The sequence below is a fragment of the Pinus tabuliformis genome, chromosome Q (genome assembly GCF_031772625.1).
Source record: "Pinus tabuliformis cultivar Carrire ecotype Pingquan chromosome Q, CPIR1, whole genome shotgun sequence".
In the NCBI taxonomy this organism is placed as follows: Eukaryota; Viridiplantae; Streptophyta; class Pinopsida; order Pinales; family Pinaceae; genus Pinus; species Pinus tabuliformis.
In genome coordinates, this window is record NC_142296.1 from 1168801256 (window position 1) to 1168811638 (window position 10383).

A 10383-nucleotide genomic window follows, 5' to 3' on the forward strand; every position below is an offset into this window, starting at 1 on the left:
AAAATTCACGTGGACATGTTAAGTTCTATGTTCTAATTCAAAGGGTTGAGCACAAATTATTGGGTAGAAATAGTCCATGCTATTGTTTATCTAATAAATATATCTCTTGCTATAGTTTATCTAATAAATATATCTCTTACTTTATATCTCTTACTTCAACATTATATAGAAAAAATCCTTATAAAGCTTGGTGTTAAATGTGAGGTGAATCATCTTAGTGTTTTTGGATCAACATGTTATGCACTAGTCCCTAATGAAAATAAGACTCGGTTGGAAAATCAAACTATCAAGTGTCCCTTCATTGGATACTCTAAGAAAAGAAAGAGTATCAATTGCTATTTAAATATGGTAAACTGTTTTTTAGTAGAGATGTACTTTATTATTAAAGTAAAAGAAACCATTTTGATGAGACTAATCATCTCCTTAGTGTTCAGAGTAGAAAAACATTAAAGGTAAAGGTAAGTGGAAAAGTAAACCAAGGAAGCCATTATTGCTTGAAAGGTTTGAATCTATAGAAGATATCCTTCATAAAAAAACGTATTCTATTTCTTCCGATAGTGAAACCTCGAAACATTCTTCTCCAACTTAAGACACTTCATAAAATATGGGAATCATTATTTATGTCAATCTCATTTTTGATAATAATAATAAAAATAATTCAAATATCCAATCCATACAACACCAAAATAGGCCCAGCAAGTTCCTTAAGATCATAGGCAACCGTTTTCTTATTAACTTGTGCTTCCAAAAAACTACTATCGCGTTAGGAATTAAACATAAAGAAAGACATGAAGCAATGATTAATGAATATGATTTTATACTTGTGAATGGGACTTGGAATTTAGTTGATTATCCACTTAATTTTAAACCCATAGGCTGCAAATAGGTTTGCCACATAAGATATAATGCTGATAGTACTGATAGTAAAATTGAAAAGTACAAAGAAATAATTGTTAATAAAGTTTTTTCTCAATAGAAAGGAATAGATTATGAAGAAATCTTTGCTCCAATAGTGAAATGGAGCATAATTATAATAGTTATCAATTTATTTTCTCAATAAGGTTGGAAATTACAATAAATATATGTCAAGAGTTTTTTCCTAAATTTTGGTCACAAAGAAAAAGTCTTCATAACTTAACCACAATTTTTTGAAATTGAAGGACAAGAACATTAAGTCTAGAAATTAATAAAGGCTTTTTATGGCTTGAAATAAACTCCTTGATCTTTTCTATTCAAAACTAGATGATTAACTACAAAAGTTAGGCTTTCAAGAAAGTGAATTATATGGTACTTTGTATTTTTCAATCCAAAATAAGCACTTGGAAATAATTGTACTCTATGTTGATGACTTAACCATTATGGTATTAATAATGAAGCTTCATAAACATGTAAATGAATAACTTCAAGAAGGCCTTAGAATTTCATTTTTGGGGCCAATTTATCATTATATTAAGATTCAAGTAACTTAACATAATGATAATATCTTCCTTAGCCAAACATACTATGCTACTGAAATGTTGAAAATATTTGGCATGGGAGATTGTAACACTTCTCTTAACCTAATGGAGCATAATTTGAATCTTTCAAATTTTGAGGGGGGAGGATTAGTAACTAAGACTAGATATAGGAAATTGGTTGGGATCCTCATTACTTGACAAATACTCAACAAAATTTGTGATATTATGTCAGTATACATTCCAAATTTATGCAAGAACCAAGGGAAAGTCATTGGAATTTAGAAAAATGAGAACTAAGGTATATTCATGATATAAGAGATTTTGTTGTTCTCTACGCGAAGATTTTTTTACGCTTGATAGATATTCAAATTCCAATGTTATTAGTAATGTTCGTTATAGAACATCAACCTCAAATAATTTTATCATTATAGGTTCAACAATAATCTCTTGGAGTTGTAAAATGAAAGATATAATTGCTAATTATTTAGCAGAAGAAGAGTACATATCAACTGGGGAAGTAGTAAATGAGATTGTTTAGATATGCAATCTTTTGCAGGATATTGGAATAAATCAAAAGTCATAAATGAATTTATTGATTGATAGCCAATAAAAAATAAACATGGGCAAGGATCTAGTTTTTACTCTAATCTTTTGCATGTCAACACAAAGTACTACATCATGAGATCTCTCATCATCAAGTCATAACTCTATCCATCTAAAGATAAAATTATATATATTTTTATAACGGTTCTTGGTAGAAAAAGATTCACTAAATTCATAAATGAACTCGATATTTTTAAAAATAAGATTTCAAATTAAAGGGCGGGTGTTAGCCTAATAATCCTAAAGTTATAATCAGTATAAATGAATAATTTAAAAAATTGGATTATTCTAAATTGTGTCGAATAGGAGATTTGGTTTGATATGTGTTTAAAGACACCCATCATACTTATGTGATTGGTTGTTCTTCTAGAGTTTAGTTTGCAGTTGCATTATATAAACTAGCGCATCTTGATACAAGGCACATAGGATTTGTACCCACACTATTGTTATAATTGTTTTTTGTTGGGTGTGTGATATTATTTCCACGACTAGCCCCATGCGACGAATCCTTCTATTGGGGGGTTTGCATGGGGGCAATATTTCCCTTGCACAGGGTCCAAGGAAATGCCTCGGGAACCTTTTTTTGGAACCCATATTAGGTGGGTGGACCTACCTATGGTTTTGTGCATGGATTTCACACATGGTTTTGGGCATGATGGTTTTCTGTGCATGGTATTTTGTAGATATCCTTAAGGGAACTATGGTTATGTTCTAATCCAAGGTTAATGGATTAGGGTTTATGAATGCTTAGGCATGAATATATATTTATTGTAACATTGAAAGAAACATAATGAAAAAATCATTCTGGTAGTCCTGGTTTTGGGATCTAGGGGAAAATCTATGTGTATGTTTTTTTTGTTTTTTGCCATTGTATATTTTTTGTTTTTAAGAATTCGTTTGTAGGTAGTTTATGTACAGGGTTAAAACCTACATTTGGGATCAGAGTTGTTTTCGGCTTCAAGGGGATGCTTTGTTGCTAATGGGTTTTGCTCGGGCTTGTGGTAGATCTTGTTTAGTGGGATATTTGCAAGATTGATAATTTCGACGGAAGAAGATGATGAGTAGTGAAAAGATAGAGATCAAGAAATTTAATGATCAGAGTTTTGAGTTGTGGAAACTCAAGAAGGAGGATCTGCTGGTGGATAAAGATGAGTGGATTGCGGTAGATTCATGTACTAAACCAATGAAAATGTCAGCTAAATACTAGGAAAATTTGGATCAGAAAGCAAAGAGCACAATACGGTTGTATATCTCAGATTCAATATTGTTGAATGTATCAAGGGAAGCTACGGTGAAGACTTTGTGGAACAAGTTAGGGACTTTGTACCAATCTAATTCTTTGGTGAATAAAATGTTCCTATGGAAAAATTTGTATAACCTGAGGATGAAGGATCGAGACTCAATGATAGAGCATATGAATGCCTTTAATACTGTGGTAAATCAATTGTTATCTGTTGATATCAAAATTACAGTTGAAGATTAGTGCATCGGTTTTTTGTGTTATCTACCTGATTTGTGGGATAGTCTGGTTGTTGCAATAGGTAGCAATATAACTACCTTAAAGTTTGAAGAAATAGTCTCGGAGGAGATGAGACGAAAAATATGGAGGACCATAACAGTGATGACTTGTCTATACAAGGAAAATCCCAAAACATAAGCAAAAATAAGTCCTCGAGTGGGAGGTCTAAATTTAGAGGGAGATCTAAATCTCCACGAAAACCTATAAAAGTATGTTGGAAATAAGGAAAGGAAGGACACTTAAAAAAGGATTGTAGATCTAAAGTTCTTGAGAAAGGAAAGGGATTTGATGATTCTCCTTCTCTATAGGCGAAAGCCACCTCAAATGAAGGTGGGTATGTGTACTTGGCTTCTTCTTCAATTACACATGTAGATCATGAGGCATGGTTTATTGACTCAGGTGCATCATTTCACTTCACTCCCCATAGGGAGTGGTTCTACAAATATGACAAAAATGATGGTGGTGATGTCTTCTTAGGGGATGACAAGATGGTTAGAATCGTTGGTCATGGAAAATTCAAGATGAAGTTGCAAGGTGGAAGGATAACAACACTTTTGGGTGTTCTGCATATTTCTACATTGGCCAGAAATTGAATATTAGTAAGAAAGATGGATGATGCAAGTGTAAAAACAATGCTCGAGAAAGCTATCTACAAGATGGTTCGGGGAGCACTGATATTGATGAGGGGAGTTCGGATTAGAACTTTATACAACCTTCTAGGTACTTTTGTTATTAATGGATGCAATAGTTCTATGGTTCCTAAAAGTGGAGTTGAACATCTAGTGGTCTCTGGAGAAAACACCATGCTATGGCATCAAAGGATTGGACCTATTGGAGAAAAGGGCCTTTGTTGTACTTCATGGTAATGGTATGGTAGAAGGTATGTCTAATTTCTCTCTGGATTTCGATTTTTGTGAACATTTTGCATATGTGAAGTAGAATCGGGTGAGTTTCCCCTCTGGTGCTAAGATGGAAAAAGGGATATTAGAGCTTGTGCACAATGATGTATTTGGACCTGTTTCGGTTCCATCACGAGGTAAGGCCGTGTACTATGTATCATTTAGAGATGACTTCTCAAGGAATACATGGATGTATTTCCTCAAGAAGAAATATGAAGTCTCTAACAAGTTTAAAGAATTTAAAGCTCTGGTGGAAAACCAGACAGAGAAGAAGATAACGATGTTGAGGAAAGATAATGGTGGAGAGTTCTGAATGAAGGAATTTAAAGAGTTTTGCAAGAAGTGTGGTATAGCACGAAGGAATACTACATGCACACCTTAGAAAAACAAAGTTTCAGGAAGAATGAACAGGACGTTGATAGAAAATGAAAGAAGCATGCTTAGTGGTGTCGAGTTAGGACAAGAATTCTGGGTAGAGGCGGTGGAGACTGCATGTTATATGGTTAATATATCACCTTCATCTGAATCATTGGAGGATAAGTCTCCACATGAGGTATGGAATGGTAAGAAACCCTCTCTTTCACATCTGATGGTATTTAGATGTGATGCATATGTACATGTTCCAAAGGAGAAAAGAACCAAGTTGGATAGTAAATATGAAAGGTGCATCTTTATTAGGTATAAGGATGGTTTAAAAGGTTATAAGTTTTGGAGCCGAGAAACAAGGAAGGTTTTGTACAACTCTGATGTCATGTTTAGAGAGGTGAAATATGTTATTAAAAGTGAAAACCTTCCAAAGGAACCTGAGAAGATAGAGTTTGAGCTAAAGGAGGAAGAATCAAACTCTACAGCAGAAGAGGAATCATAAGATGAAGATCCACAACCTCGACTTGTGAGAAAATCAGTTTGAGAAAGAAGACACTAGAAAGGTATTGTCCATCTACTTTTTTCAATTTTTTATTTATATATTATTGATGATGATCCGAGAACTGTTAAGGAAGCAGTAGATTCAGAGGATGGAAAACTCTGGAAAGAGGCCATGGTTAATGAAATGGCATCTTTTGAAAAAAATGAGGCTTGGGATCTAGTGGAGTTGTCGGCTAGAAGGAAACCCATTGGAAGAAAATTGGTGTTTAAGAAGAAGATGAATGTAAAAGGTAAGGTGGAGAAATACAAATCTCGTTTGGTAGAAAAAGGTTATTCCCAGGTTCCAGGAATTGATTTTGGTGACATTTTTCTCTTGTTGCCATGGTAGCTTCTATTACATTACCTTTATCTGTTTCTACTACTTTTGATTTTGAGGTAGAACAAATGGATGTGAATACAACATTTCTTCATGGGGATTTGGAAGAAGAGAACTACATGAAGCAAATAGAAGCCTTTGCGGTGAAGGGTAAGAAATAATTGGATTTTAAGACCCAATTTTCCTCCAAATTAGACATGAAGGATCATGGTGCTGCAAACTATATTTTGGGCACGACAATTAAACGAGATCAAGCAAAGAGGAAGCTTTGTGTTGAGACAATACTCCAGAGGTTTAATATGCAGGATAGTAAACCGGTGAAGGTTCCTATTCCTATAGGTGTGAAATTATCTACTAAAAAGTGTCCCGAGACACAAGAAGAGGAAGAGGACATGTCTCGTGTTACATACACAAGTGCAGTTAGTAGCCTGATGTAAGCAATGGTATGTACTGGACCAGCCATTACACATGCATTGGTAGTATTGAGCAGGTTTATGTCAAAACCAGGGAGGGAGCATTGGACAACAATGAAGCGGGTTTTCCGATATTTGTGTGGCACTAGTGATTATGGTCTGTGCTACCAAGGAAGACCATGATTGGATAGAGTTTTGGACATTCGTGGCTTTGTTGATGCAAACTGGGCTGGAGATATGGATCAGAGAATATCTACAAGTGGGTATATATCTAACCTATTCGGAGGTGCAGTTAGTTGGATGAGCAAGAGACAGTCTGTAGTGGCACATTCAACTATAGAGTCAGAATACATGACAACCACTCATGCAAGAAAGGAAACAATTTGGTTTCATATATTGTGTTCAAGTATGGAGTTATTACATCGAGCTATAAGGATAGAATGTGACAGCCAAAGTGAAATTTTTTTGGCAAAGAACATTGCTTATCATTTAAAGACAAAGCACATTGATGTTCAGTATCACTTTGTGAGGGATATGGTTGAGGAAAAAAAGGTGTTGTTGGTAAAGGTGGACACTTTGAGGAATGTTGTAGATGCATTGACGAAGTCTGTGAGCACTAAGAATTTTTCCTGATGTAGAGAAACAATGGGCATTGCAGGGCTGGACCAATGACTAAACTCTCTTGTGACCCTCTGTGTGGAAAATAAAACTACAAGTGGGAGAATATTAGGTGTCTGTTATATTCTTTCCATGACTAGCCCCACGCAGCAGCCACCCCTGCACGACGTCTAGGTAGCGCCTTGGGAAATTTTTTTGGACGCTATATTAGGTGGGCGGACCTACCTATGGTTTTGTGCATGGATTTCGCACATGGTTTTGGGCATGATGGTTTTCTGCCCATGGTTTTTTCTAGATCCGATCAAGGGAACTGCAATAATGTTCTAATCCAGGGTTAATGGATTGGGGTTTATGAATGATTCAACATGTATATATATGTATCGTAACATTGAAAGGAACATAATGAAAAAATCAATCTGGTAGTCTCGGTTTTGGGATCCAGGGGAAAATCTCTGTGTATTTGTTTTGTGTTTCTCGCCATTGTATATTTTTATTTTTAAGAATTCATTTGCAAGTAATTTTTGTACAGGGTTAAAACGTACCTTTTTCTTTATTAATAAAATTATCCATCTAACAACTCTTCTTCAACAATCCATAATAGACTATTGCCTCACAAAGTTATTTATTTTCATACATAAAGCATAATCATTATGGTGCTTAAAATCTAATTTTGATATGTCTTATAATAAAACATGTATAATATTCTTTAATTATCATTATTATTTTCTAATATTGATTAGATATAATTTTTACCAAAATGTTTACATAATTGGGATGTTTACTATGTCTCATGAAAAGGCACATGTAACATTCTTCCCTATGTTTTTTTTCTTTTTTCTACAATTGATTCGATGTTAGTTTTACCAAAATGTTCACATAGGTGGTGTACCACGTCATTAGTAAATTAAAGTAACTTGTAATATCATTGGCATGGATATACCAATGTGGAATCCATTTCAACGGTATAATTTGAGAAACTACCAATGATTGAATAAAAAAAATTTGAATGGTCATGGGAACTTCTTTTCCATTGTGTATAAGATCAGATGTCTTGATGAGAAAATGGACTAAGCCTTATAACTTCAAAATGAGCCTAAAGGTGCTCCGTTTCCTTGTGGCATATCTCTCAGGAAACCATATATCAAATAGAGTAATTATCTAACAATATGTTGAAGATCATCGGAGGAGTTGTAATCAATTGGAAGGTTTGGTGTTATTCGAAGGAATTATTATATGTTGAATCGTTTACTACCATGCCGAAAGAAGATATATTAATTGTTATGTAAGTGTTTCCAATTACTATCCTTTAAAGCATATAATTAGTATGAACTTTTTCCACAACCCAATGAAATAATATCCTATAAAGTATGAATTTTGGTTATTTAGCACAATGGAATAATAAGTGATTATGAATTACATTATATGCTTTTATAATTTGGGACATATTATTATTTTCCTTCATGGTTATAAGTGAAATCACTTCAATTTACGAGTGAATGAATTCGTTGAATAACGTGAGTGGGAACTAGTGTTATGTAGCAAATATGGAGAAAAATTTGGAAACCATGAGCAACATTATAGGGAAGCAACATTTTTTTTTAAGCAATGTGGGTGGTTGGTAATTTTCTCTCCAAAGCACTAATTCCAAGGAAAGTTAGAGATCACAATTTCATTATATTTTCATTCTTGTTTTTTTGTTTGTGTGCGTTTGCAAATTTAGGAATGAATCATCTTAAAAAACAAGAGAGGTTGCTAAGCAGCAAGTCCCTGCCAAAACGCTATGTTCAAAAAAGCCATGAAAGTGTTTGATGACAGAAAACATTGAGAAACACTGAAGACTCTATGAAAGAGTTTTTAGTGTTTCTCAATGTTTTCTGTCATGGTATCAGAGCCGAAGGCATGCATGGTCACTCGTCTTTCCAAGCTTGTGTATGAGGGCATTGTGAGCACAAGTTTGTATCCCCTGCTCGCAGCAATATAAGACAACGCAATTCCCATATTTCCAAATGTTGGCTCAACCAATACACTCTTCTCTGGCGAAATGAGTCCTTTCTCCTCAGCATCCAGAATCATGGCATATCCAACCCTATCCTTGACACTGCAACAAGGTTGCATCATTTCCAGTTTGGCCACTACGTTAGCCACATAGCCCTCGGTTAATTTGCTCAGATGTACCATGGGGGTTATTGCTATCAACTGAGACACATCCTTCTTCAAGTTAAGGCCAGTTAACCTGCCCTTCAAGTTGGTGTTGAGTTCTGTTGCAGAAGAAGCAGCAGCAGCAGAAGCAGAAGCAGAAGCAGCAGCATCAGTTTTTGTGACATAGTTTCTGCAAAACATACTGCTTAATGTGACTTTCATGGTTGCATTCATGCTGGTCTTCACTAGTTTGGAATGAACGTAGCCATGAAATTCACATTAAGCAGTATGTGCAGTGCAGTGCAGGATCAGAAATGGGTGTTACAGGTATGGCAGCAAGATATCAAACCCAAAGCAATATAGAACAAACCGAGTTTGGAGCTTTCAGCTTACACGTAGGTTTTACGGTGAGAATCACACTTTCTCCTATCTTCATTGTTTTGACTACCTTCGCAATAACATGACAAAAGTGTCCTGCTTCATTGTTTTGACTGCGTTCCCAATAACAGGACAAAAGTGTCCTGTAGATCAGGAATGTGACATAAAGCCCATCTGCTATTGGGAAAATCTACAGTTCTTTCAACGCATTAATAAAGAAAAACGCAACTCCATGATCAAAATATGAGCATAATATTGGTGTCGACTCTCACCCAGTTTTCCACACTTACTCCCTTCTACAGCTCCCACCTCTACTCCACCTCAGGCTAGTGCTCCCAGCCCTTCTTGTAAATACCTGCTATGCCTTCCTATCCAGCCTTTTCATTCCCTCACCCCACTGCTCTCAACAGGCACCAAGCGAAGATACACAAACAATTCTCCACCGTTTCAAAAAGCTAGTCTTCTTGGAGAGGCAAGAGCCATAAGCCAGACGCTGATAGCCAGGAGGTGGGTTATGCTTGCCCAGAAAGTGATTGATTGAAGCATGGCCAATTCCTCTCGGTCAACCTGGACAGTCACTAGCAGCAAAGGAAGCATCTGAGCCGGCTCGAGTGCAATCGCCAATTTGCGAAGGTATATCATTCTGTCAAATTAGATTATTTATAAATAAGGTTATCCCAATCTGGAAGTCAATCAATGGAAAGCATTAGGGATGAATACTACAAGAAAACCAAAAGAATAAAACATGTGTACCAACTTCAGACTCGTCGGTGCTCATGCCTCGATTGCATGCAACCCACGTTGCAATAAGATTACAAAACTGAGACATGTACATGTCATTATGCCTTGAAAAACGTAGATGGAATCACCCCTCCCTTAAGGACCGCCTTACTATTGTAACGCCATCAAAAAAACAAAGCAGATAGGCTCAAAGCCTGGAACGCAAACAGTTACCCAGAAAAGAAATAGATAAACATTCCCTTTCAGCCATGCTGCAGAATCATTACCAGATTGCTCCTTGGTAAAAATAGGTTCATAGACTGAAGCTGTGATACCATCATCATATTTTACAAAGAAACATAATCCTTCCCTTTGGTCCAAAATGCCATTGTCT

The 10383-nt window shown here is 35.6% G+C and overlaps 1 pseudogene; it reads right to left on the reverse strand.

Annotated features, from left to right (window-relative positions):
* Window positions 1–8606: 8606 nt before the first annotated feature.
* Window positions 8607–9125, reverse strand: LOC149223852 (cysteine synthase, chloroplastic/chromoplastic pseudogene; annotated as a pseudogene).
* Between the last annotated feature and the right edge of the window lie 1258 nt (window positions 9126–10383).